Source organism: Melanotaenia boesemani, chromosome 24 (genome assembly GCF_017639745.1).
Source record: "Melanotaenia boesemani isolate fMelBoe1 chromosome 24, fMelBoe1.pri, whole genome shotgun sequence".
Lineage (NCBI taxonomy): Eukaryota > Metazoa > Chordata > Actinopteri > Atheriniformes > Melanotaeniidae > Melanotaenia > Melanotaenia boesemani.
The window spans coordinates 6,907,168-6,932,766 of NC_055705.1; the positions used below are offsets into that span (position 1 = coordinate 6,907,168).

The following is a 25,599-nucleotide window of genomic DNA, read 5'->3' on the forward strand; positions in this document are numbered from 1 at the left end:
GAGATAACACCACCATTCCCTGGTAACAATACCCATCTGTCAGCAAGAAGATGGGCCAACACACAGGTAACGTTTCAGAAGATACGCTGCAAACAAATGTTCAAAAAAAGCAGTTGCTTCATCAAACCCTATCTGACTGTCTCTTCTCCATTCTTCATACATTCAAATAAACAGTGCTGATATTAATATGGAAGTACTGGTGATTTTGGGACAATAGAGACTCTCATCAGGCATTCTGGACATCCTGCAAACAAAGCACTAAATGTTGTAGTGTACTGAGTATGTACCATGTCGTGCTCCATATCAGGAGTATTTAGGTGGCAATCTAAAGCATTTTGACTGAGAAGGCAGCTGTTTGGCAAACTACAGTCTCAACACACTTTCAAGACATTGCCAAGAGTTGTGTGTGTTTTTGTGTCTGAGAAAGGGTTGGGTGGTAAGAGAATACGGCTCAATTAAAAAAACCATTCTGCTTTTGTTACAAGCTGCCAGAGCTTCATTGGAAAAGATTACACCTTCTATACTTTGTGCCACCTTTATGGTGCCATAACTCTCTTTGATGTCACTGTTTGATGTTTGTGTGTCCTTTATGTCACCTTTATGATGTCATATTCCTCTGTGATGTCAATGCTTGATCTGTATATGGGCTTTGTGCCACCTTTAACCTTTATGATGCCATAATCCTCTTTGATAAAACTGGTTTGTGTATATTCTTTGTGTAACATTTATACTGTCATATTCCACTTTGATTTCACTGTTTGGTCTGTGTATGTTATTAGAGCCACATTTATGATGTCATATTGTCTTGATGTCCCTGTTTGACCTTTTTTTTTTTTTTTCAAATGAGCTTCAAACCTCAGAAATTAGTTGAAAAAACCCAAACAAATTTCGAGAACCTTTTTAACATTGCATATGCTGTTTGTGCAACCTTTATGATGTCATAATCCTCTGTTCCGTTGTTTATTTTCTGTGGTGTAATGGCCATCACATTCGCCTATCACAAAAAGTATGTTTCAGGTGAAATGCATGTTTCCACCTGGTTTTGAACCGGTCAGTAACATTCCTTTGATGAAGATTGTTAACACTGAAACACTCTGCTACAAACATGCAATTCAGCAATGAACTGTACATTTCTAAAAATGCGCAGAATAAGGCCAAAACCCACACCACTAGCTCCAAGGTAATGACACCCATCTTTAAGAGACACAACATGACAGGTAACGTTTCAAAATATATTCAGCAAGCCAAGAACAAATGCTTCATCATACTCTGTCTGACTGTCTCTTCCCCGCTATTCATACAGTCAAATAAACAGTGCAGATATTAATATGGAAGAACTGGTCATCTTGGGACAATAGAGATTCTCATCAGGTGTTCTACATCCTGCAAACAAAGCACTAAATCTTATTCAGCGGTATTGTTCGCCATGTCCTGCTCCGTATGAGAAGTATCCAGGTGACAAACTCCGGTCTTCTGCATGCCAGAGAGACATACTGGTCATTATACTAACGAGGAAGGCTGCATAGCTCCAAAAGCTTCATAACTGCTACCAAAGATAAACTATACAATTTAGTAGCATATTGTTTATTCCGCGTATGGAGATCTACTTCTCCATGCTGATGTTCAATTGTTGAGTCACAGCAAAGTGCTCTTGTGTTTTGTTGCCCTGCTGCCTGAAATAAAGATTTTGACAGATAAAGTAAGGATCTGTCAACAAGGAATGAGGATCACCATGAACTATCAGATGATGTGTGGCTATCAAGCGCCATTTTGTGGCATTCACCCTGTGGAGAGAGGGGGCTCCTGGCCCTTAACTGTCCGCAACGTGTCATTTAGTCCACTGCCTGCAATGTTAACTTTGTCCAGAAGCCCTAATTTTACTCCAAAAAGTGTCATTTTGGCCATCTGGGAAGTTACAGATTTTCTTTTTATGCCAGTCTTTCACCTCCAACCAGCTGCACCTTGCAGGACCTCCTCCTTCCACCCTGGCCTCCTGCCGGCCACCGGCCATCCTACCAGTACAGCGACCCCGGGCTCTCCGGCCGAACCCGCTCACCCACCCTTAAGCACCCTTCATTCTCTCCCGCAACATGCATCCCTATTTAACATAGAAGAGGAAAATAATACATAACAAAATACTTTATGCACACAACTTAGTTACTGCACTTAACTTAGTTTTTATAATCTACCACACGGCAGTAGTACCAACAACTAAAGAAGATCTGTTTGTGTGGAGTGTGCAACAATGAATTTTTTAAAATATAAACTAAATACACTGAGAACTTAATGTAACTTTTAAAGTTAAAGTTTAGTTATATTTTTTTAAACAATGTTTTCTCTGAACAACATTTATTGACTGTTAATCCATTAGTCTGACTTTTTCTTTAAATGGACATATATATAATATTTATAATGGCTCATACTACTGTTCATTAAATAAATGATCATTCATTCGACTTTAAAAACTTCTAAATTCATGGCTCAATCATGACATTATGTCTGACACCAGATCAGTCTCAGGAAATGATTCAGGGATGAAGAACTGGGACACTGAGCTCTAGTCTTCTGTGTTGCTCTCCTGATGCATGATGTCTGATGTCAGACAGCCCACTGCAGGCCACTGAAAACACGCGCCGACACATTTTACAATTTGTCTTGTAAACATCTCCACTGACGCTGTCCAGCTAAGGATGGAAATATTTTCGTTTTTGAGGAATATCAGGTGCCGAGGACATTTTTAAAAGGCGCAGGTGTTTTGAGAAGCGCTGGTATGTGGTGTCTGTCTCTAGGCAACCGTAAACGCAACACACGCACAAACAATTTGTTGGGAGGAGATGTTTAATTGTCATATAAGGAATCCCGTATTTTACGGGATGGTTGGCAGCCTTACCGCTACCTACAACTGCTGGCTAACCGTACCCAACCAGCTGGTAAACCTGTTAGCACCTGCTGCTAAATCAAAAAGTGCTGTCACATGTTTAATCTATCTGTCTAATGTTCTTCATCACCGGACTAATACCATACTTTACAGTATAACTGCAAAAGAAATTACCTTGTCGTTTTTTTGTACATTTTTTTTCTGATCTAGATGGGTAATTCCTCTTCATAACCAAGCCCATAAACCATGAAACAACCTTCTTCAGTAGGGGGCCCCCTAGTGGTGCGGGGCCCTAAGTGGTCACTTAATCCGCTTAGTAGCAGAACCAGCTCTAGTTGATTGTGCTACTTTTATGACATCATGTTCTCTGTGATGTCACTCTTTGATCTATGTATGTTGTTTGTACCAAATTTGTGATGCCTTATTCCTCTGTGATGTCACTCTTTGATGTGTTTATGCTGTCTGTGCCATATTTGTGATGTCATATAACTTGATTTCAGCGTTTGATCTGTTTATATGGTTTGTGCCACTTCGATTACATCATATTCCTCTGTGATGTCACTGTTTGATCAGTGTTTGTCATCTGTGCTACTTTTAGGACATCATATACCTCTGTAATGTCAATGTTTGATCTTTTTATGCTGTTGTTGCCACCTTTGTGATGTCATATTTTATGTTTGATGTCAGTCTTTGATCTGCGTATGTTGTTTGTGCTACTTTTATGACATCATATTCCTCTGTGATGTCACTCTTATTTAAATGCTGTTTTGACCACATTTGTGATGTCATATTCCTCTGTGATGTCACTCTTTGATCTGGGTATGGTTTTTGTACCACCTTTGTTATGTCATATTCATTCTTTGATGTCAATGTTTGAACTGTGCATATTGTTTGTGCCACTTTTATGACTTTTATGATTTTCTTGCTAAGTTTGTGTGGTAATTGCCATATTTGAAACAAAAAAAGAGACTCTGGGGATTCAAGAGGAAAACTAATAGTTATACATTTCTGTTGGAAGAACCCTCCTTCTTGAAAACTCCAAGAACTTGCATCAAGCAACCTCACATAGTTTCCTGGGACATCAGGAAAAATACAAAACGACCTAATTCATGCTATTGCTGAAGTGATGGCAGAGGAGATCAAAATGGAGATCAAGAGAGCCCCTTTGTCGCTGTCATGGTGGACAAAACCACAGACGTGGCTAACATGGCACAGCTCTCACTTGTCCTGCACTATGTGATGGCCACAGGTGTCAAGGAACGTTTTGTCAAGTTTGTGGATGTGACCAGTGGCAGGTGAGCTGATGACCTTGCCGCTCTTATTTTTTATTTCTTTGAGGAATATGAATGTTCTCTGGACAAAGTTGTGGCACAGTGTTACGATGGCGCAGCGGTAATGGCCTCTGGACTCAATGGGGTGCCGGCTAAAGTAAAGGAGAAGGTACCTGTGGCCTTATTCATTCACTGTTATGCACATCGTCTTAATCTAGTACTGACTCAAGGGGTCTCAAAGCTGAAAGAGTGAAAGGTCTTTTTTGCCAACCTGAACGGCCTCGCTGCATTCTTCTCCAGATCTCCAAAGCGCACTTAACTACGGGATGACTTGTGTAAGTGGCGTCTTCCTCACGTCACGCCGACGAGGTGGCGATACACATCACGTTTGGTGAATACGATCTGTGAGAAGAGAGCTGTGCTAAAGGAGTTGTTTGATCACATTTTGGAACACCATGATGAGTATGATCAGGACACTGGGCTTTGTGCAGATGGATTTATTGCACGTCTGGATGATTTTGAGTTTTGTTTTTTGCTCAACACATTCAATGGAATATTTGAGTATGCTGATGTGCTTTTTGGAGTACTGCAGAAAAAAATCGCTGGATGTACAGTTCTGCAAGGCAAGGGTGAAGGAGTTTTGTGACACAGTTGAGCGAGAGAGGGGCAGATTCTGTGAGATATACGAAGCACTTTCAGACATACAGGAAAAAATTCCCCCAAACGGCCTTCTCCAGCTTAAGACTGAGCCACGGTATACTGTTTGATCTTCCCCGACTTAAAACAGAACTGACTGTAATGTATGCCATGGCTGATTTTGAAGGGAAAAAGAATGAGCTCCATGATTTTCTTCGGAGCAAGAATCTGACTGAAAGTATGGGGCAACTTTGCGCACTGGCCTGTTTGGCTGTGACTATCCCTGTGTCCACTGCTTCTGTTGAGCGGTCATTCTCGGCATTAAAGAGCATTAAAACTTATGCCAGAAATACAACTGGGCAGACACGGCTTTCAGTGTTAGCCTATATGTCCATAGAAAAGGACTTATTAATGGAACTGAAATGCACAGATAAACTGTACAACAGAGCCATTGAAGTCTTCTTGAGAAAGGAAAGGAGGATGGATTTTATTTTCAAATAAGCAGGCACTGTGGAGGAGATCTGCATTGGTGAGTGCAAGCGTTTTATTTTATTTTATCTCTTGAAATTGTTTTTTTATTTTGGCGTTTTGACAATATCCGTGATCTTAGTTTCCCGCTCTTAATTGTGAATGTGTGCTTATTGGTTGAAAACACAGACTATCATCACCAAGGGCCCTGGACACAAATTTGCCATGGGCCTCTGCCTATTTCCATACGTGCATGTAGATCGAGTAGCACCATGGACAGCGCTGTGTGCCTTGTAAACACTGCGCACATCACACACACTGTAAATATCAGACGTCTCCGGTGCAGTTGAGCTTGAAATTAGCATCCCACTGATCGACTGAGCAGTTAAGTGTAGTACTACTGCCACCGCTGTTATGAATAGGCTTAAAAAGTGTGCTTCCGTATGTATTCTCGAGCCATGGTGTCATATTGATGTTATTATGAGGTGCATAAATGTAGGCTGGACTAAGTGACACGGTATTGAAGGCCTAGGTGTGATATGCACGACCCGCCACTGGGTGGAGATTGCAGTTTTTCCTCAGTCTCTTTGGTGCATTTCTCACATCAGACTTTACATTTGCATAGCAGTTAGTGCGTTTCTTTAAACAATTAGTGCGAACTGCAGAAGCTTGTGAATAACCTGCAAAAGCGTGTCACTTGCTAAAAATAGATAGTTCATTCCTCAAAAGCAAATATTTATGTCAATGAAACTATCAGAGCCATCAAAATAAAAAGTCCTGTCACCATTGAGTAGAAACTAGATACTCTAATGGCTTAGTTGTGTTTTCATCATGACAGAGTAATCTGTAAGTGTTTTTGAATACAAAAAAGTCAGATCTCAGAGACACTAGCTGAAAATGCCCAAGACAGCACTACACACTAGATGTACAGCCATTTAAACACTATGGTAAAGTTACACGTTTCTGTTGTTAGTAGTGTAACTGAATACATGACACAGAATATATTTTTAGAACATTTTTACTTCTTACAATGTTTGTCAGCTTACAGTAATTTGTTCACAGCATTATGCAGCGTATGTTATAATGTATGTATGTTACTGAACATACTAAATCACTCCTGTGCATCAAGACGTTCCTGTCTGTCTGTTCACATATTTTCATCAACGTCACATTGGATATCTTCCCTTGCGAAGCAGCAAGGAAAATATCTCCTCAAGTGGCAAAAGTCTGCAGGACTCTGCTGTTACCTCATTGCATCCTGCATCCATGGCTACTTGGACAGCCGTTTGTATGTAGACGCTGGTCGCACACCTTCCACCTCTGGGCAGAGAAAAACTCCTCTACTGGATTTAGTGAAAGCTGAGGGTCATCTGAACGCAGTTGTTCAATTCTGGAAAAATTCCAGGAAAGTACAACAAAGAAATGTTTCTGCTTGACAGATTTTGACAACATTGATCAACATTTTTGTATGTAATGACTCCAGCATGACTATTCATTTTATGGAGATTGACTATTCTGCAGTTGTAAGTATAGTTAATTTTGACTGATATGACCAAAGCAAATGATAATGTTATGAAATAGCAGAGAATTGTATGGAAGCAAATGCTTCATGTCCAAAAGCATTTGCAATGTGATCAATGCAATGAGAAATGCTACGCTGATGTGCACACATGACTAATTGTTGTGGAGTTTGAACTAATAGTTATGAGAATGTAAAGTCTGATGTGAGAAATGCACCAAAGTGACTGAGAAAAACTGTAAAGAACAGGTGTTACATATGTAGTATAACACTGTCATCTAGTGGCCATGTGTGGTAAGACCTGCAGGAGGCTGCAGTTTTTCATCATGATGAACCATGACTCACTTTCTAGAAATGTTGTGAAGCTGAAAGCAGCAGGATTTTAGGGGTTTTTGTTAGTTTGTCAGAAGGTAAACCTGAGGTGTTTTTTCTAAGGGGATGTGCAGTGTAATTTATAGATTAGCGTGGGTCCTATGCAAGATTCTGCATAATAAACATGAGCATTTTGCTGTCACTTGGGGGCCTGGGGGCCAGTATCAGAATTACGAGAAACAGTCAGAGCTGTGGGCTGCTGTTGGTTATATCAGTGTTGCTGTCGATGTCTTAACAGTGCTCTGCCTATAAAACCAAGCAACATCCCTAGTTTTTGTCAGAATGGCCGAGCGGTCCAAGGTGCTGCATTCAAGCTGGGGAACATTCGGCCAGGTATGTTGGGGAAAAGAGGGGAGAGGGAGTAAGAAGGGGGAAGAGGGGTGAAGAAGGAAAAATGGAGAAAAGAGAGAAAGAAAGGAAAATAGAGACAATCAATGCAAATCTCTGTGTAATGAATGTGTATTTAGTGTCTTAAACACAAATGGGAATGTTTTAAGATGTTGACCCAGTTCTGGCCGGGACGCGAACGCGCGACGGGTCATTGTCGACGGCATGGAAGATCACGTGACACGGCGTCCATCGTGTGAATATAATAGACATGATATTTCCTCGTATGGAGGGATACTTTTATGGACACATGTGTCTGTTATTGTAAGTAAAGATTATTAACAATATTTCAATAACATAGCTCTGCTTTTAGTTCTAATATATTACAATAGTAAATTCAATTCATATTTCTCTCTCTTCTCTCCAGGAATCAGAAGAGATGCAGAGCCAGCGAGTCATAGCAGGATTTGGATGGCTGACCTCCTATTTCCTATTAACCTATTAAAGGCCCTTGTAATGGAGTGGAATACATCACACACACACACACACACACACACACACACACACACACACACACACACATATATATATATATATATATATATATATATATAGATTAATATGTTCACTAGATTGTTCCTCATCAGGGAATTTAATTTTGTTTAATGTCACAATGTGGGTCTTTCTTACCAGTTTTGAGTTAATTTACATATTTTCATCATAATCAAGACAGTAATCATTTAAAATTCACTGTTTAATTTACAATGTTATTAAGAACAAAAACAAACATTGTTTTCTAGTTTAAAAGGGCATTGTTTTTCAATAAAAACTGTTAAACAATAATTAAAACTATTAACAATTATTCAGTTACAATTGCGCTGTTCAATGTTACTCTTAACAATGAGAAATTTTGCTTTTACATTGAAAATTAATAATAATTTTAAAACACTCAATCAGAACTATGTATAAATAGTTGGCCTGTGGCCTTCAGCTTCCTGTTGGTCCTAGTGTGGCAGACCGGGCAAAAATGCAGCTGAAGCCTACGTCATCGATGCTGCCTGGGATCCTGGGATGCAGGAGCCGCCTGGGATGACAATATTCTACCAAATTGTATAGTTTATCTTTGGTAGCAGTTATGAAGCTTTTGGAGCTATGCAGCATTCCTCGTTAGTATAGTCACCAGTATCTCTCTCTGACATGCAGAAGACCGGGGTTTGTCACCTGGATACTCCTCACACGGAGCAGGACATGGCGAACACTCAATACACCAGAAGATTTAATGCTTTGTTTGCAGGATGTAGAATTTTTGTGTTAGGTGAATGTAATAGCCATTACACCACAGAAAATAAACAACAAAACAGAGGATTATGACATCATAAAGGTTGCACAAACAGCATATACAATGTTAAAAAGGTTCTCGAAATTTGTTTGGGTTTTTTCAACTAATTTCTGAGGTTTGAGGCTCATTTGAAAAAGAAAAAAGATCAAACAGGGACATCAAAGAGAAATATGACATCATAAATGTGGATCTAATAACATACACAGACCAAACAGTGAAATCAAAGTAGAATATGACAGTATAAATGTTACACAAAGAATATACACAAACCAAACAGTTTTATCAAAGAGGATTATGGCATCATAAAGGTTAAAGGTGGCACAAAGCCCATATACAGATCAAGCATTGACATCACAGAGGAATATGACATCATAAAGATAGCACTAACAACATACGCAGATCAAACAGTGACATCACACTGACAAATATTACATTATAACTGTGGCATAAAGACAATACACAGATCAAACAGTGACATCACAGAGGAATATGACATCATAAAGGTGGCATAAAGAACACACACATATCAAACAGTGACATCAAAGAGAGTTATGGCACCATAAAGGTGGCACAAAGTATAGAAGGTGTAATCTTTTCCAATGAAGCTCTGGCAGCTTGTAACAAAAGCAGAATGGTCTTTTTAATTGAGCCAAATTCTCTAAGCACCCAACCCTTTCTCAGACACAAAAACACACACAACACTTGGCAATGTCTTGAAAGTGTGTTGAGACTGTAGTTTGCCAAACAGCTTTTCTGGTGCAGATACCTTCTCACAGTCAAAATGCTTTAAATTGCCACCTGGATACTCCTGATATGGAGCAGGACATGGTACATACTCAGTACACCACAACATTTAATGCTTTGTTTGCAGGATGTCCAGAATGCCTGATGAGTCTCTATTGTCCCAAAATCACTAGTACTTCCATATTAATATCAGCACTGTGTATTTGAATGCATTAAGAATGGAGAAGAGACAGTCAGATAGGGTTTGATGAAGCAACTGCTTTTTTTGAACATTTGTTTGCAGCGTATCATCTGTGTTGGCCCATCTTCTTGCTGACAAATGGGTATTGTTACCAGGGAATGGTGGTGTTATCTCTGGCTCAATCTGCCCCTTTTTTTTAAGAATTTCTTTTAGAGTATTTGAGGTGTATGAATGTGTGTAGCAAGTAGTTTCAGAAGGACAGAATGTTTCTGCCTGGTTTTGAACTCAGTAGTGGCTGGTGATACCGGTGATAGATGCTACACCACAGAAACCGCTGAAAAGCTGATTCGTCGTTGTTTATATTAACACTTGGGTCCAGCTTTTAAATAGATGTGACCAAGAACATACTGCAGCACTGTTATAGTAAGGCCATCATTGCTTTGTCTATAACAGATGAGGTAGCTCGGGCACGTCCCACCGGAAACAGGCCCCGGGGAAGACCCAGGACACGCTGGACAGACTACATCTCGCAGCTGGCCTGGGATCGCCTCGATATCCCCCCCGGATAAGCTGGTGAATGTGGCTGGGGAGAGGGAAGTCTGGGTTTCCCTGCTTAGGCAGCTGCCCCTGCAACCAGACTCTGGTTAAGTGGCAGGTAATGATGAATGGAAGATTGCACACGCATGCTTTGATAAATCTGAAAGTTTTTGTGCGGCACATTTCCCTTTTGCGCTGTAGATGCCACCTGTAGTTTGCTTTGCTTCGCATAGTTTGATAAATGAGGCCCCAGAAATGAAAGAAATTACAGACTGGAGACAGCGTGAACATGGACATTTTACCCTTCCTTACTCTCCAGTCATATCGATCTCTGATTGGCTACACTCCGTTCCTGTTACACCAGTGATTACGCTGTAAAGACAGTCTCATAGCTTCATCTGTTGAAGGTACTTGACCAAGTATCAGTTTTTGATCAAAATGTCAACATCCAACACGGGGCTCAAACAGACGACTCTGAGCTTAAGACTCCCATAGTCTACCAACTAAGCTAGCCAGGCTGCCAACGGGATGACATGTACACAAATATAATTAAGAGTGGTTTGCTGAACAGCCTCGCATGGCTATAGGTGGATATAATGTCTGCGTAACCACCGTAGGCTCAGCTTAGCTCCGCAGAGGCTCGACACGCACCTCTTCCAGGCCTGATGTGCACCCTTGCTATGCAGTGACTGGTCAGTTTGGGATCACGTGTTGTGGGATATCTGGATCTTCTCGCTGAATTTCTGTGGTAACCATCATTTTTAAAAACAATAACCAGTGGATGAGAGGCTTTTAAAATGACTTTTTCTTCTTTACAAGTTAGTAAAGACGCCATGAATTTTTTAAACAGAACATACTTTGCAGAGTTCTTGATCTTAGATTACTATAAATATCCATGGAAGTTTGTCAGGAGTGGGATTTGAACCCACGTCTCCTTTTGGAGACCAGAAATCCCTGTTTCAGGGAAGGTAACAGCCCTTGAGTCTGGCGCCTTAGACCACTCGGCCATCCTGACACGGTGAGTCTAATTTGTCATGTGGTAAGGAAGCTTACTATAAAGTTCCTGACTTCACTGTTAATTATATATATATTTATATATATATATCTTTTATATTTATAATGCTACATATTTTTTGCTTTTCTTAGACTTTTCTTGTAAATAATTTATATTGCGCCTTCTTGTTGTGATGCATGTTCACCTTATTCTGTCTTCTTTCTGCACTTTATTCTATAACAAGAGCTGCTGTAACAAGTGAATTTCTCCACTGTGAGATTAATAAAGTCTAATCTAATCTAATCTAAACCTGACAAGGAGTAAAGTGTAAAACATGACAGCTATAAAAGTACAGTTGTCACAGAACGTCTTGAGATGCATTAAACAACTATTAGAAAAGCTTTTGTTGCTTCATTGTTTCCATGACATTTTGGGTCTCAGTGTACTTGGATCTCTGTGAAGAGAGAAGCTTTTTGATCTTAAATGTGCGCAAATACATACTGAAGTTGTCAGAAGTGGGATTTGAACCCAAACATCCACAAAAAACTGCAACAGAAACAAAAGAACGTCCATTGGTAACCCCTGAACATGGATTCTAGGGAGGGCTTTTGGACAAACTTCACCTTCCCTGCATGGGCTCCCCAAGGGGGTGTAAAGATACACTGGGGGCATTTGTGCAAGCATCCCTCCCCCCTCTAGCCTACAGGGAAAGTAAGAGTGTGTGTACCTCTGACCACCACTGAGACAACAAATCATTTATATTTTTACTAAAATTGCAGGACTGCACAAATACATCAGGTGGATGAAGAATCTGTCCAAATCCTCTCCCTTTGTCCATGAGCCCTCCCCATCTACAAAGTGTAGCATTCACCCCATTCAGGAGGGGGCTTCCAGCCCTTACCTGTCAGCAAAAGGGCATTTAGTCCATTTGCAATGCCAGCAATGTTAATTTTGTGTCCAAAACGTGGCATTTTGTCCAAAAAGTGTCATTTTGTGTGTTTGGGAAGTTAAAGCTTTTATATGTGAGTCTTAATCATCCTGCAGACTGGATTTTCCAAGATCCAGTAAGTGGCAGGAAGATCTGTGAGTGATGAAAGAGACTTCTTCAAAAGGGCTATGGGCTGCGCTTTACAGGGACATATGAGCGACCAAAATCACACTTTATATAAAGTTACAGCTTTTTTATGAGAGGCTGGAGGCCAAGCAGACATCCAGCCTGCTTGTGCATCAATCAATCAATCAGTCTTTATTTATAGAGCACTTTTCATGCAAAAATGCAGCACAAAGTGCTTTCCATGGTTAAAACAATGCCCCCCTCCCCCCCTCCAACCACACACACACACAACCCCCTCCCTCCCCGTGTCCTCTCACATACCAGTATGTACAAGCAAGCATACACACACACATACTTGCACATATTAAAAGACTACTGTAATGTGAGGTTGAGCACAGATGAGCCAGGTAAGGAAACACTATCACAGGGAGCCGTCTGCACCAGGAGCCGCTCACAGGCCACGACCGCCAGGACACCGACCCAGGGCACACGGCCAAGTGAGAGGCAGAGGAGCCGCCCAACCAGACTGAAAGAACCTGCAGGACAGAGCCCAAGCAGCCACAGCCGATGAAAGCCCCTGGTGCAGAGAGCCCCCTCCGAGGAAACACTGGAGAAATAACCTAAAAATAATATAAATAGAATAAAAGCATAGAATAAAAAAAAAAATGGGTTAACATAGAAAAATAAATAGGCTAGGGGAATAAAATAAATAAAAATAAAATGAATAAATATTGAGTAAAAGCTAAATTAAAAAGGTGGGTCTTGAGCCTGCTCTTAAAAACATTAACGTTCTCTGCAGCCCTGAGCTCCTCCGGCAGGCTGTTCCACAGACGAGGACCATACCACTGGAAAGCTGCTTCTCCGTGAGTATGTGCCTGACTTTAGGTACAGTCAGGAGGCCAGTACCGGAAGACCTCAGGGCCGCGAGGGTTCATAAGGTAAAGCCAAATCTGAAAGATAAGAAGGCCCAAGACCATTAAGACATTTAAAAACCAATAAGAGAACCTTAAAATCGATCCTGAAACACACGGGGAGCCAATGCAGTGACTCTAAAACCGGCATGGCTGCTGAAAGCCCATCCAACCACCAGCTCCTCTCCATGTCTGCTGGAGACACCCTTCACTGTCTCTGCAACTCCACCTGGCCCTGGCCTTCGTGCTCCTGGTACTCCAGGAAGAAACACTGAAAACTTTAAAGAGAGGGGAGAACTGCACTAAGTCTGCTTTTTGCTCTTGGTACTCCAATAAGAAACATTTAGTGCAAATTTTCTCCCTTTTTAATGTTCCAAAGTCAACTTTTGTGCGTCTGGTTTGCCAAACAGAACTTTGACAAAATACAGAAGAGACGGTGCGTCTCAGACTCAGAATGTGATCCTGCAGGCTGGATTTGTCAACTGATGTTACAAGGTCCAGTAAATGACAGGAAGACCTATGAGTGATGAATGAGACTTGTTTGGAATGGATATGGGCTAAAATATTCCAGTATTTTATTCTAATATTTTACTGCAGGCTCCATGTAGGCCCATGGAGCAGGGAAAAATTAAAAACACTCGACGATATGCTAAATTATTTAGTTTAATTGGAACATTAATAAACATGCAGAGTACACGTCTCTAAAAACAGCTCATGAAGCCACGAACAAAAACTTTTTTATTTAAAATGTCTGTAGATGATAACTGGTAGATATTTAAATTTTATTAAAGTGTTTTAGCCAACCACAACAATGTGTGGAATTTTGTTGGTGTAATTATTACTCGTCCTGTTCGTCCAGATGGTGTCTCTTGATGTCTGGTGACCAGTTGTGGAAAACATCTCAGCGCATTAAATCAAAAGCTCAGCAACGAACATAAAGACAACGTGTGGTTCACATTTCGAAGGCTGAGCGTAGAGGAGGCCACCAGGCTCTCTCCGAGGAGGCGGGGAGGGGAGCAGGGCAAGACCCTTGAGGAAGAGAGGAAGATGCCCGGTCAAAGCTCCGTCCAGCATGGACTAAAACAGCACTGACAGTCCAGAAACAATTGGAAATGAAGGAATTTTTAAACACAAAGTAGTTTCTCAAGACTGCATGTTGCTAATGGATCTATTGACTGACCCAGAGTGCAGTCGTGACTGGTTCTGGCCTGTATAACAGGCAGCCACTCTCCATCTTCCTGGTACTGCTACCACCATTGGACCGTACCGGCTTACTTTCACCCCGTTTATTGTTCATTTGAAAAGTAGAAAAACTTTATTTACTTCAAAGTATTGTGTTTGGCAGGACCTTCTCTAACACAGTAGCTGCTGGTGGTTGACAGGGTTTATACTTCACATATGCAGGGGCGGGTCTAGAAAAGTTCTGATGGGGGCCAGGCAGGAACACTTATAAATTTTCATATGTTTTAGGAAATATTGAACTGATCATTACAACTAAAGTGATCATCTAATGTAAACAAGTGAAGAAAAACTTGTAAAAAAAAAAGGTGTTTACTTTCAGTGATGCTGCTGTAGGACTTTTATCATTGCTGCACAAACACACTTCAGTGATAAAAGAAAAACATGTTTTTATTCAGATCATCAGTTTTATCAGAGTTTCTTCACCAATGTTGGCTGTTTAACTTCAGTCGTCATATCTGCTGGTTTTATGACAAATGTTATCACCATGGAGACGGTTGGTGAGACGATGATACATGAATTCTAAATTATGATATAGATCATGGTAAAGATGATTTAGAACAACAGATAAAAGAACTTTACATGCTGCATTTACTGACCATTGTACATCTGACAGTTATCCAAGGGAAAGTTAGTTAACAGTAAATATCTGTAGCATTGGCTCTTTTTGTTGATGTAAAACAGTAAAAACAGGAAGATTTCAGGCATATAAAAACTCCTGAATGGTGATTAATCATGAGCAATTTGGAAGCTGTTAATAATCTGATAAAATATTTTAATCATTTGACAGCCCTAATTATATTATATTATATTACATTATATTATCATGCAGATGTTTTTATGGCTGATTCGGAGACTGCCGGCCTGGATAAATGTATTAAAGCCACCTGAACTACTACAGATGTCTGGATGATATCTGGGGATCTGGACCCACTCTGAGGAGGACATTAACACATTCATCTACACACTCAACAGACAATAATTCTATTAATTTTCTGGACACAACCAAGTTTAAAGGACCAAATTTCTCACAACACAACCATTTAGACATTAAAGTTTACTTTAAGGAAAAAAAGAACATAAAAAAACAGCTTTCATCCCAAGAACACCTTTGCTGGATTAGTTGAATCATAAGTATTAAGTTTCCACTGGATCTTCACACAAATGGAAGATTTTAAATATGCCGCCCAAACGCTGTTCTCCACCTTGTCCAGCAGGGGGCACTCTTGGACCTTCTTCAGGTCCTGTTTTAAAACATTTCTCCAGGTAAATCCCATCCAGGCCTCAGCTGCTCTCCTGTTTATCACCACCTTCTCTCCACACAGTGAGGCTGGTGGGAAAAATCTAAAATAATTTTAATTCAGCAGAACTTCCAGAGGAGATTAAACACCCATCAACATCTGGTCCAGCACTTTGTGTTCCATGGCTGGGATGCAGTGCAGGCCTTAGTCCTGGCCTGCAATCCACAGTAGACTGATGCACAGAGGAGGGCCAAGAGGGACTGGGTTGGCAGGCTGGGAACCACCTTTCCTCATGGCCTGAACAAGTTCGTCCTTGATCTGGTCCCCTCCCTGCAGTCCCTCCTCCCTCTACCTCACTTAATCACCTGACTTACTGACATAACTCTAACTGATTATTAGGTTGTTTTGGTAAATACAGTCAGCTGTTTTCATTTTTATCTCGCCGTCTGACCTGAATTAGGCAGTGAAAATGCTTATATATTTATTTGTGGGGAAAATAATAGTGTAATGGTTTGATACTGGACTAAACTTCTTGTTTATTTTCTGGATGCAGATGATTTGCTGGAGTCACTGACTGCATTCAGCAGCTCTCTCCTGCTTGCTTCAAACGCTGCACGAGCTCTTCTCTGTCCGTACCGCTACCGTGTCAGGTGGTTTCATTAGGAGGCACAAACACCTTCGGAAACCTGCCGGTTGGTGCTGAAGCTCAGTCTTTTTCCCAGTGAAATTAAAGCCTGTCAACATCAACTCATACATGACTGTAGAAGTCTCTCTGTAGCAGTAAGGACCCTGGTTATTGATAGAAATCTAATGGAGCGCATAAATAAGGCACTCTTCTTGAGCTTTGTGGAAGTGAACAAAGGAACATGAGGGCAGCAATGGAAAAGTTACATTCTCTGACCAACCTTCAATTACTTGCTGCACTGACACAACACAATAACAACAGCCCGGCGGATTTCCTGGCTTGTCATGTTTTTCAACTTGTAACTGCAATGGAAGAGAAACTAAAATGTCTTTGGTTCATCTCATAAACTTGGTCCAACTTTTTACATCACATGCTAGAAAGAAATGCATTTAGATTCATAAACTCACTGTTCATACAGACGCCGGAGGTCGTTGGTGGCACTGTTAATCGGTCTTCCATTTCTCACCAGAAACAGTCGTTCATGTCCATCTGCGTCTTCGTCCACCACGTCTTTGATACAGTCTGGTCGTACTGACATGTAGTACTGGTCAATTATCTGTGGAGACAAGGAGTTGAAGAAATGAATGAAAGGGAGGAAATGCAGACGTGGACCTTGGTCCACATTTATGGACAGTGATGTTCAAATCAAATTTAGAGCGTTTTCAGACCCTTCTAGCATCTCAAATTAGTGTCTAGTGACAAATCTAGTGGATTTTTCTGGTATTATTGGAGACTGATGTGAAAGCATGTTTACTTCTTCTCAATGAGTAGCAAGTGCTGCTGCAGGCCCCTCCCCCATCCAAAATAACACACAGGAGGCTTGGAGCCAACGCAGCACCCAGCTCCCAGCTGCAGTTAGAGCAAATGTTCACCTTTGCTCCAGGACCAGACTCAAAGCTGCTGCTTGCTCATCCTGACCTGGCTTACCGTCAGATATTATTGCCTATTAATGACGAGTGTGGAGGAAAAAATTAAAAAAGTTAAAAGATCTGTAATATGTTCCAGGCTCTTCACCAGTGAACAGCTGGAGCTGCAAGTTAAAGTAATTAGAGTGACACTTTAACTTTAGGTCTGTTCATTTTGGGCCTGGGATATTTTTGTCTTTTCAACTGTTTTGAAATGAAATGCAATTTAATACATTTTTTCAGACATCACTAGAGCTTAAGGTTACAATATTAATGTCTGTGTCTATTATTTGACTCATTTGTCTACTAAAATAAATTTAAATAAAAAAATTATAAATAAATTATAAATAACACATTTTTAGGGGACAAAATGTGGCAATTAAAAGAACAGCATGTGTTATCATTGTGTGTATATAAAACATAAAAGTTTATTTCTTTAGCAGCATTGTTCTTTGAGCCATATAAACACTTCATTTGCTGCTTTTTGTGAACTTTCTAAATGAGATGTTTGTGATTATATCAGCCTCATACAGCTAGCAGATAGCTAAAAGCTAGCAGGTTCATGAACTGTGTAACAGTGTTTGTATGTGTGAATGCGTTTCAATGTTGACCAGCATGGCAGTTCAACAAAGGAATGCCTAGGGGTATTATTCTCGCTTTGGGTGATTTATGAGCCCTCACAAAACTCAGAATCCTTGTGGGAAAGAAGTACCACTTCAACGACAACCCATGTATTGTAAATTTAGAGCAACCATTTAACAAATCCTATATGCATTCAAACAGCACCGGTGTTTTCACAAAACCCCCATCCCAATTTCAGCCCTTCATCCCTGTCTTATGCTTAAGTCTCTGTTGTATATTCTTATTGCCAATCGTGTCAGGAGCACATTTCCAGGACCACCACACAGAAACCTTTCTTGTCACAAATCTATCTAATATCTTATCACCTGAAACAGTTTTTTTTTTTTTTTTTTTTTTTTTTTACCATGGTGCATGCTTCATACACACTGAAACTCTTAAGACAAACACTTGTTCCCTTATTCAGCTGCTAGCTCATACCAGATATGTTTTCAAGGACTTTGGGGATAAATAGGAGGTAATAATAGCTCTGGAGTTGGCAAGAAGATAAGAGTATCAACATGCGGCTGTTAAAGCAATGATTCCATGATTAAAATCACTTAAAGGCCTGCATTACATAACCAGAAGACATGGTCAAGCACAGAAGTGACAATGAGAGTATCAACAAAACTGGACAAGGCTCCAATCTGCCATAAGAGTCTGACAATCCACATAATACTGACTGTGTCCTCCTTATACCCCTAAAGGAGCTTTGTCCAGTCAGCTTCATCTTGCAGGCTGACTGACTGGCTCGTTGGTCTAGGGGTATGATTCTCGCTTCGGGTGTGAGAGGTCTAAGGTTCAAATCCCGGACGAGCCCATGAATTACAGCTGTTTACCATAGAAAGTAGATGCTGGTTATATACAATTCAGGTGGTTTTAATACATTTATCCAGAGCACCATTCAATCATCAGAACATCTGTAATATAATATAATTATCTCACCAACCGTCTCCATGGTGATCATATCTCTCATAAAACCACCAGATGTGATGAGTGAAGAAAAAACAGCTAACATTGATGAAAGAATTGATAAATCTGATCATCTGGATAAAAACACATTTGTTCCTTTATCATTGAAGTGTGATTGCAGCAGTGATAAACCCAAAGTAAACACTTCTTTCAACTGATGTTCCAAGGTCCAGTAAATGACAAGAAGATCTGTGAGTGATGAATGAGACTTCTTTAGAAAGGTAATGGGCTGGGTATTTTGGGGACATATGAGTGACCAAATAACACTTTATATATAGTAACAGCCTTTTTAAGCGAGGCTGGAGGCCAAGCAGACATCCAGCCTGCTTGTGCATGGCTACTGCAGTCCCACCTGACCTCCAGCTTGACCCCCAGCAGCTCTCCGTGTGTGCTGGAGACCCAACAGAGCTCTAGCAGCTGTGCATGCTGCAGCCACACACAGGTCCAGTAGGGATCCAGCTGTTGCTGGAGATGAAACTGGGGATCAGATGGGCCTGCCGCAGCCATGCACAAGCAGGCTGGATGTCTGCTTGGCCTCCAGCCCCGCTAAAAAAAGCTGTATATAAAGTGTGATTTTGGTTACTGTCCCTGGAAAAACCAGCTCATAACCTTTCCAAAGAAGTCTGATTCATCACTGACAGATCTTCTTGTCATTTACTGAATCTTGGAACATCAGTAGAAAAATCCAGTCTGCAGGATGATTAAGACTCAAATAAAAGAAATGTTGTAGCTTCTTAAATGGACAAAAGGACACATTTTGAATATAAAACAGGGTTTCTGGACAAATTTTTACATTGCTGGCTTTGCAAATGGACAAAATGGCGCTTTGCGGGTAAGGGCCGGGAATTTTTTGCAAAAATATGAAAGATTTTTTATATTAGTGATGGTCAGAGGTACGTGCATGCTTACCTTTCCTGTAGGCTAGAGGGGGGAGCGATGCTCGCACAAATGCCCCTGGTGTATCTTTACACCCCCTTGGGGAGCCCATGCGAGGAAGGTGAAGTTTGTCCAAAAACCCTCCCAAGACCCCATGTTCATGGATTGCCTTTATTTCCATTGCAGTCTCTCCTGGAGGCGTGGGTTGGAATCCCACTTCTTACAACTTCAGTATGTATTGGTGCACATTTAAAATAAAAAAAGATCCTCTCTTTGCAGAGTTCCAACTACACTGAGGCCCATTTCTATAAGAAGCCATAGTCACGTCATGCGATCCATTACACATCTCCTAATTAGACTTTTTGTTTCATGGTTTTTTCTGAACATTTTACCTCAAATGTGGCCCAGCTCGCTCCGTCGGTAGAGCATGAGACTCTAAATCTCAGGGTTGTGGGTTTGAGCCCCACGTTGGGTGTTGAAATTTTCACCATAAAGTCATGCTTGGTCAGGAACCTTCAGCTGATCGCTTCCTTGGAGAACATCTACAGCTACGAATCTTTACAGCGTGTTTACAGGTGCAACAGATTATGATTTGACATGGACACAACTACACCAAATAACCAGATAAAACTATGTGAGCTGAGGTCATCCTTTCCTTGCTCCTCTCACACACTGACGACTATACACAAATCTTGCTAAACATTAAAAGTTTTGCAGCATTTTATTGCTCAGAGTTCATTATTAACAAATAATAACATCAACAACTCATTGTAACTTCACATCAACAACTATAAACAGACTTCCAGGGGCAACAAAATCTCATGGAAAAAATGAAGTTTTGTAATAGCTATTTAAGTCATTCTTCTGTGACAACTGTATTTTTGTTGCAGTCATGTTTAAGGCTTTACTCCTTGTCAGGTTTTAGAGGTTTTCAACATCAGGTATGTTGCATGTCAGATACGACTCAGGCTGAACGGCCTAAGACGCCAAACACAGCGGTTGTTTCCTTCTATAAAACAGGGAATTCTGGTCTCTAAAAGGAGCTGTGGGTTCAAATCCCACCCTGACAGACTCTACTCCTACGAGGTTAATCATCTACTAGTTTTACATGTTTATCAGCAGAGTGGTCTCAAGCTAGGTACACAAAGATTATCGGGCTGTTGTGGACTGACACTTCGATTGCTTTAGGATTACTGATGATTCATTTATTAAGTTTACTGTGGCTTTTATAGGCCTATGATTGGAAGTGAGATGATGCTTTCTAAACACCAGCTATTTAATAAGTAACTAATAAATATTGGGTCTGTTATTGATTATTTTTGACTATTGTAGCGGTGGATTATTGGTCTGAGTGGATTATTGACCAGGATGGATGAACTCAGCTGAGTTAGTTTCCGTGTCTTTTGCAACATTTATTAGAAAATTAGTTGTAACAATAAAGTTTTCTAATTTGAGTATTATACTAGGTATAAAAACTAGATTCATTGCTGTAATTTGTTGACTGTTTGAGCTGCATCAGTGTAATAAGTCATTTCCATCCGTGCTCTATTGTTTCCTCTGTCTCTTCTACTTAATCTCTTTCCATCTGATAAGAGTTCCAATAAAGTCAAACTGGTCTTGGGGAGGGTGAAGCTCTGAAATGAGCATCAGACTGGTGAGGTGTGTGTTACCCAGTCATAGTGATGGACAGCTGTGTGTAAGAATGTGTAGTGAAGGTTTGCATCAGAGCCATAAATCTAAAAGGAGGGAGAGGACTTCCACTACAGATTCATCTCTCTCCTTCTCTCTAAGCTCTGAGCTTCCTCTGCTGTCGCAGCGTCGCTCCCGCTGGTAAACCAAACGTTGGCGATTTCCTGCCGTAAGACGATCCATTCATGGACAGCTGGTTTAAATGTAAATCTGGCCTCACATCGTCTGAAGAGAGAAAAGATCAGCGCTAGTAGCAGTGCTGGTGTCAGTGATGTCGTAGCATTGGTGCCGGTAACGTTACCAAGCAGCCCAAATAAAAGTTTCAGGCTAACCGGCTCAGAATAAATCCGTGGCTTGAAAATAACGGTGGTGACATCAACCACACAATTTAATGTTCGGTGTTTTGCTGTGTTTTGCTGTTTGCGGTGTTTTGCTGTTTCGATGGTGTTTCTAACACAGCAACCCTAACCTAACCCTGTCTTTTTCATTAATTAAATTAATGAAAAAGACGGAGCATCCTTCTGATAAAGCCAAAGTTAAATTAACAGCATAGAGCCTTATTTTTCTTTCTTAAAAAAGGGACAACATGTGGACATTAATTACAATGGCTCTGAATGTCCAAAGCCTTGGGGACCCTCTGTGCTCTTTGTGGGTCCCGGACCCCATGTTGGAAACCACTGAGATGGCAGTGCTGACCGGAGAACCAGTAATCTCCTGGCCTTCTGTGACTTGTTTCTGTAAAACAGAGTCTAAGTAACTTGTATTAACAACCCACTTTTAAACAGCTGACGTGTGATTGCAGTTTACCTGAGACACTTTCCTGGCCATGGCCAGATTCGGCTCTGCAGCTGCAACATGTGCACCACCAAGTCTTGGTTTGGTAAACTGAAAGGTAAGAACTGTGTAATGAGAGGCCGTTTACTGAACTAAATATATTTATCTGTAGCCAAGTGAACTAATATTAAACATGTGTCATTGTGAAACAGAGCTTATAATGTTTTAAACTGTTTACCTGTTCACATTCGTTCTGCTTGTAAAGCTGGTATTGTGATAACTGTGTGGGGTATTTCAGCGACGCTGGCCCTTTAAGAGCAGCTCCAGGCTAGAGCACGCAGGCTCGTAGGTTTCCATCACACCGCGTGCTGCCAGCAGGAGTACTGGAGTAGTGATGTACGATGCCACTCCTTCTCTTTCTGATCTGATACCAAGTAAAATACAAGCCAGTATCAGCGATACCGATCCGATACCGGTCTGATACCGATCCGATACCGGTCTGATACCAGTCTGATACCGATCCGATACCGGTCTGATACCGATCCGATACCGGTCTGATACCGGTCTGATACCGATCTGATACCGGTCTGATACCGATCCGATACCGGTCTGATACCGGTCTGATACCGGTACTTTGTCCAGAAACTTCATGTGTTTGGAAAATTACTTTCAGAGCAGCTCCGCTGAGGGAAAAGGAAGTGGTAGTAACTTTTTCATTGAATACTTTGTGAATCAAACTGAAATTACCAGTAAATAGGAAAAATAAATATATAAATACCACAATAACTGCATGTTTGTCAACACCCACATATTAAAATATTTAGTTACCATCAGTCTGAACAAATGAGAGGGATTGATGTTATTGTCTTTCTATCCTATTAAATATTTTTCATCCATGTTTTTATTTTTAAAAACCCTACTGTTGAGGCAAAAAGCTACTCTGTCAAGGATGAGGAGTCTGGTTCTGAAGTGAAAAATTTATTCGAACACAGAATTAAAATACAAAGAATAGAATGAATAGGAAGAATAGAAAGAATAGAATTGCAATTCCTGAGAGACTGCTCAGAGGTCTGACAGCACAGAGATCTGAACAGAATCTGATAAGAAACACACATGCAGCATCTTTTAAGCAGAATGATCACGTCACAGCACATCATGAAATACAAACAAAGAGATTGTCTGTTCCTCACACAGGATTAGACACTTCAGCAAACCTAATGAGCTTTTTCCAGTTTATTGAGCACGTAAACAACCCCAGTGACATTAAGGCAGAATGCTCTGCTGGGTCATCCTGAGGCGCCTGGCTGGTATCAGATAAGTCACACAGGTCAGAGCGAACTGTTCTAAAGAATGCATGATAGCAACAGGCTACTCAGTATTAAACTCAATTACCAAGAACCTAAACAACCTGTTTACCCTGAGAGGGATCAGTAGACATAATATAGTAAAGGGAATAATATGAAATTTCCACAACACCTACAATGGCTGCTTTACTGAATATTTAATGACAGCAGCCTTACCGACTGAATCTAGGCCTGTTGAACTGATGTGAGCTGATCTCAGGACACATTTCACTCCAAGCTGAACTCATACAGATATTTATTGCAGCTAGGGCTGGGCGATATACGATTTTTTCATATCACGATATTTATTTTCATTTTAGGCGATATCGATATATATCACGATATAAAACTCAAATCACTATTTGTCAAATTTAAATAATCTGTTGCTCATAACTGAGATGTGAAATCATCAAAAGTGAGAGGATTGTTTTGATTTAAATATTTATTTCCTACAATAGGTACAGCATGACAGATGTACTGAAGGAACCTAATGCAACTGTTTAAAATAACTTAAAAAAAAGGTACATATTACAAACTAAAAGTCAAGGCAGAAGCTTTCAAGCTTCAAAAGAGAACAATAACAAAACAGACCACTAAAGTGTTTGGTCTACTCCATTTAAAAACAAATATTAATTCTAAAAAATAGATTAACGTTTTCAAGTTCGAAAGGAGAACAGACATAAAATGGACAAGCATTTGTCAATATCAAATGAATAAGATAGAAATTAAAATTAAATTCTCAGAATCTTTCCTTGTCCTTATATACAGAAGTCTGTTGGGTTGTTTTTTTTAAATACAAAATAAAAGAAAATAAAATAAAGATTTGTTGAAACCCTTAGTGCAAATTAAAGCAGCCTCCAAAGACAATTAAATAAAATGCAACAATCTGATGCTCTAAGGCAATAAATTAGAGAAAATAAAAATCTAGACTTTGTGGGAACATGCTTTCTGCACAGTTTACAGTGCACGCTACTCTGTTTTTGTCAGACTTTAAATAACCGAAATACCTCCACACTACCGAACTTTTTGGGCCCTTCCTTTCAACAATTTCTTCGGCATTTGAACGTTGATCCGTGTCCTTTTCAGTGACCTCGTCATCCATGGTTGACGGTTCTCCAGACGAACCACTCATTTTTTTCGGCTGCCGCGTCGGCTAGTCGGCTACTGCAGCTCAAACTACACACGTGCTGCTCATTAGCTTCGCCTGTGCTGTACGTCAACCTAACCTGACCGACTATGTTCCCGGAGTGATTGGTTCCACATGGTGCTTAATTCAGATTCAGCTCTATCGCGATAGTCTCATATTACTATTGAGAAAAAGTTATTTCGCAATACATATCGTTATCGTTTTATTGCCCAGCCCTAATTGCAGCATTTTCTTATTTCATAACCGTATTTAATGCTGTACATAACAGAACAGGATGCAGTCGTCTTTAGAACGAGGGGAACTCCTGTTGTTTGAACATCTTAAACCAGGGATGGTTTTAGCTATGGGCAAGGCGGACGATCTATTTGGGGGCGACGAGTGTTAAAAAAAGACTAATACCATTCGTTTCCACATCAAGTTAATGGGCCCGACTATCGTGTCAACTTGCTGCTGAGAGTCATGTATACAGGTTGTGTGTGTGTTAGAAGAAAAGCCAGGGGGGAGACGGGGATCAGCTCGCAACTGCAGAGGTTGTGAGCAGGTTGAGTCTCACTCTCAGAGGAAAAGCAAGGAGGAGCCTGATCCTCAGGATGTTTGACGGATGGAAAAGGTGATGATGTTACGTCGAGTCAAGGTGTATCACAGACAAAAGACCAAAGAAACCATCAGGTGCCCAGAAAGAGAAGGAAAAGAAGAAGAGAAACGCTCAAAAGATAAAGGTATGCAGGTCTCTATGAGTGGCGTTAATTGTGCATGTAATGAAACCTATACACTATTTATCCTCTTGCTAATATGTTGCTACTTAGCCACAGAAGACGACTGTATTTGGTTTTAGCTTTACTTAAGCAACTATTAAAATTTGAGGCATGAAGTCATGAA

General features: G+C 40.6%; 1 non-coding gene across 1 annotated transcript; it reads right to left on the minus strand.

Moving 5' to 3' along the window:
- Positions 1-11,176: 11,176 nt before the first annotated feature.
- Positions 11,177-11,287, minus strand: trnal-caa. The gene is made up of 2 exons: positions 11,250-11,287; positions 11,177-11,222 (listed from the first exon to the last, which is right to left on the minus strand). It is a non-coding gene; the product is annotated as a tRNA-Leu (tRNA).
- Positions 11,288-25,599: the final 14,312 nt, after the last annotated feature.